This window comes from Octopus bimaculoides, chromosome 1, assembly GCF_046866305.1.
Source record: "Octopus bimaculoides isolate indiv1 chromosome 1, ASM4686630v1, whole genome shotgun sequence".
NCBI classification, from domain to species: domain Eukaryota; kingdom Metazoa; phylum Mollusca; class Cephalopoda; order Octopoda; family Octopodidae; genus Octopus; species Octopus bimaculoides.
Genome location: NC_142928.1, coordinates 28685054 through 28690053, shown reverse-complemented (window position 1 = coordinate 28690053; position 5000 = coordinate 28685054). Strand labels below are relative to the sequence as shown.

At 34.5% G+C, this 5000-nt stretch overlaps 1 protein-coding gene across 9 annotated transcripts in view; it reads right to left on the bottom strand.

Moving 5' to 3' along the window:
- The window catches only part of LOC106875241 (LIM/homeobox protein Lhx1-like), a 376403-nt gene that overhangs the window by 291018 nt on the left and 80385 nt on the right, over nt 1–5000 (bottom strand). The window lies entirely within an intron of this gene.

Here is a 5000-nt window from a genome sequence, read left to right as displayed (position 1 = left end):
AACCGTTAATGAAAGGGGACGTAAACAACCCAATACTGGTCGTTCAGTGCTAGGAGGAGGACACACACACATACAGCTGGATTTTACACACTTTTCATCTGACAGATTCCCTCACAAGCTTTGGCTATGGCAGAAAGCCCTTGCTTTGGGCTTTGGGCTATGGCAGAAGGCACTTGCCCAAGAGACGGCGTACTCGTATTGAACCCGAAACTACGTGGCAGTGAAGCGAGCTTCTCAACCACATAGCCATGCCTGCGCCTATAGAGATAAAGCTACTCTCTAGTGATACCATTAAATCGTAAAAACGCCATTACACATATATTGATACTGTTGCACTGTAGATGCACTTAGATTTTAGAGGCAATTACACAGTGCATACAGTTACAGTAGCTATATTGCTATATTTTAGAGACACAGTTATATCATATAGACACTGTCGCATTAGAGAGAAAGATTGTAGGAGGACCATTATATTATAAATAAATGCCAATCGGTTATATTGCACACAAGTATCAGTTAGAGTTCAAAGACGAAATCGCTTTTGTCGTATAGAAACTGAACTGAATATTGTCTGGTGTACAAAGAAAGCTGTGATATTGTGCACAAATAGAGGTACAATAAAATACAGGTGCAACTGTTATACTTACATATAAACATATCTTTACTGCAATGCCTGAGTATAATTGCGCATTTCAGACATCATAAAATCAGACAAATATTACTGATTATATATATATATATATATATATATATATATATATATATATATATATATATATATATATATATATATATATATATATATATATATATATATACATTTGTATACATTTGTATACATTTTTGTGACTGAGTATAGCGGCTGTTTTACAGGTATTCAAGTGTTTGACCTCATGCCATTTTGTATCAAGTCTTGTGTGGCAGAAATTGCTATATGGCTTTGTAAATGGATGCATATTCATGAGAATATGTTTACAGACATAGGGAATATTTAAAGTCAATAAAATTTGAAGTATGCATACAAATGCATGTGTATATTTACATAAGTGTTTGTGTATGCGCATTAAATACACTCACACAAACACACACATGCACGATCTTACTCACACGATGTTTGTCTGTGATTCTGCACATGTGTGTGTGTGTGTGTGTGTGTGTGTGTGTGTGTGTGTGCGCGCAATGAAGAGTGTATTTTTGAAACCTGTCTATTGCTTATCATTAAAATTACCAAAGTTTGTTGATCTCTGTAACTCCATGTATTAATCTCGCATGATATATAAATATATGTGTGCGTATGTCTGTGCATGTGAGTGTGTTGTGTTTATGTGTGTGTGTGTGTGTGACTGCGTATGTGTATGTACGCATGTATGTATTTATATATATATGTATATGCAAATGTATATATGCGTGTGTGTGCGTGTGTGTGTGTTTGCATGTATGTATCTATATGTATGTATGTGTGTATATATACACACACATATATATATATAGATATATATATATATTACACACATATATATAGGTATGTATGTGTCTGTGTGTCTATATATAAATAAATATCTATATATTTATATATATGCACATTTGTATGTGTGTGTGTATATATATATATATATATATATATATATATATATATATATATATATACATATTCGTATGTATATGCTCTATACATGTATGCATATAAATATATGTATCTAAGTAGACACACATATATACGTGGTCGTCTACGTTCAAACGTACGTATACTATATAAATAATCAGCTACCGCGGTATTTACATATATCAGATATGAGTCTATTCTAAGATGAATGTTACACCTTCATAAATGTTAATGCATTGTAATGCTAAAATAGTTCCTCCATGTTTAATCACGTCGTGCTCATAAAGGTAAATAAGAACATGCATAAAGATAAGAAAATACACACGAGCACACATACATTTAGCATACATGCATGCACACATACATACATATATACATGCATACGTTTACACACACACATACTCACACACTCACACACATACTCACACACTCACACACATACTCACACACTCACACACATATACTCTTTTACTCTTTTACTTGTTGCAGTCATTTGACTGCGGCCATGCTGGAGCACCGCCTTTATAGTCGAACAAGTCGATCCCAGGACTTATTCGTTGTAAGCCTTATACTTATTCTATCGGTCACTTATGCCGAACCGCTAAGTTACGGGGACGTAAACACACCAGCATCAGTTGTCAAGTGATGCTGGGTGGACAAACACAGACACACAAACATATACGACGGGCTCCTTTCAGTTTCTGTCTACCAAATCCACTCACAAGGCTTTGGTCGGCCTGACGATATAGTAGAAGACACTTGCCCAAAGTGCCACACAGTGGGACTGAGCCTAGAACCATGTGGTTCGTAAACAAGCTACTTACCACACAGTCACTCCTACGCCTATTTAAGCATATTTAAAAATATAATTATAGAATGCACCAACTGACACACACAGAGAAATACACACACACACACACAAACACATTTAAGTGAAAATTTATAAAGCTTTAGAGTGTCTAACTAGCCTGCGAAATCGGTCACGGTGATTGAATGCTAAATTAATTTATAGCATTTGCATAGTATTAAAGTTAAACTCAAGTGAAGCTGGCGATGAAGAGCGCAAAGGGACTTAACTTCGGTTCAAAGCCTTTTTCCGGTACTACAGCCACTCTCTGCCAAACGATAGTCATCATAATGCTGATGCTGATAATGATAATGATAACAACAACAACAACAATAATAATAATAATAATAATAATAATAATAATAATAATAATAATAATAATAATAGTTATAAATTTTGACATAAGGGCAGCAATTTGGGGGGTGGGGATGAGTCGATTACACCGACCCCAAAGTTCAACTGATACTATTTTATCTGCCCCGAAAGGATGAAAGGTAAAGTCAATCTCAGTGAAATTTGAACTCATAACGTAGCGACGGGTGAAATAACGCTAAGAATTTCGTCCAACGCGCTTACGATTCTGCCAGCTCAATAAAGATTTCAAGACCAGCAACTTCGAGTGATGGCGTAAAACGATTTCCTCGATCCCAATGCTCGACTGGTACTTATTTTATCGACCCTGGAGGCAGAACGTAAAACCGGACGAAATGACGCTAAGCATTTTTCCCGGCGTGCTAACGATTCTGCCTGCTCGCCAATAATATCTGCAAATTTTGGCACAAGGTTAGTTATTTCGGGTATGTACTTTATCGACCGCAAAAGTATGAAAGGCTAAATTTGAACTCGGAGCGTAAACCATCTTGCCTGGCGTGATAACGTTTCAGCCATCTCGCCATTAGTGACAATGATGTCGATGATGATTCTAAAATCTCGTTGAATTAGATTCAAAGAACTAAATGAAATGTCTTATTTGTTTTGTCCAGCCACGGGACACATGGACATTGACTCATACACCGGCATTATTTATTGCGATGATCAAAAAGACAAAATCCAACAACGTATTATATTACTGGTACCGTACAACATATAATATTTACTTCAAAATGTTTGGATAGCTTACAAATAATATGCAGGTCTGCTTATTGATGGTGGTGGTGGTTGTGCACTTTAATGAAACAGAAATTATGTTAAAGGAAAATAAGGTAAATATTTTTAGAGGCGTAGGAGTGACTGTGTGGTAAGTGATTAGGCACAAAGTGACAAACCCATAGCTTTCCGGGTGTCACCAATGTGAGTACAGAAATCATTAATCTGGCACTGAAATGAACAGAATGCAACAGATGGATTATAACACATTATAAGAATTGTTCGCTAAGCAGGCAAAATACGCATTCTCTCTCATATATACACATGCATTCATATAACAATGCATACATAATCAAGAGCGAAATGAAGTAAAAATTATTAAAAATCTGTCCGTCTGTCTGACTATGAGTCTGCATATGAGCCTGTCTGTCTGTCTCTCAGTCTCCGTCCCCCCCTTCTCTCCCTCTCTCTCTCTCTCCTTACTGTGTAATGTCTCTTTCTCACTCTTCCTATGCGTTCGAGTGCATACTGCCATATTTACATACATGCATAAATACATACACACACACACTTACTTACATACACACACGCATACTTACATACATACATGTATATGTACATACATGCATACTTACATACATACATGTATATGTACATACATGCATACATACATACATGCATACATATGTATTAATATATATTAACTGTAATATATATTTACATATTATACAATGTATAACGTATTCATAGTATAAATATATATATATATATATATATACTTTATTTAAAAGCAGCAGAAATATAACAAAAAAAACTGTTACTCTGAGTTTCACGTTCCCGTTCATCGGACAGTTTTGTTAGATGAACGGGAACGTGAAACTCAGAGTAACGGTTTTTTTTGTTATATTTCTGCTGCTTTTAAATAAAGCACATTACTCTACCTCTGGTATTTGAGTACTCTTTTTTCCACCTTGTTGCACATTTCATGTGCTTACTCCGGTATATATATATATATATATATATATATATATATATATATATACATACATACACACGCACACACACACACACACAGATATATGCATACATATCAATATCACATTAATTCTAAAATAAGACGACGATAACAAATACATTAATAATAATAATAATAATAATAATAATAATAATAATAATAATAATAATAATAATAATAATAATAATAATAGTGATGATGATGATAATATTGATAGTGATCACGACAACAACGGCCAACACGACAAAAGATGCCGGTGTTTAAATTTTGATAAGAACGAATGATAATGATTATAGACAGCAATATTAGCGCCTATTCCTTCTTGATGTGTTTTTTTTTTCTTTTTTTTCTTTTTTTTTTTTGTAGTCATCATTTAGCTTATCAGAACCACATACCTCTCTGTTAGCTAACACTGTGGGATCAAAGAACTTTGGTAGTTCTTAAGTACA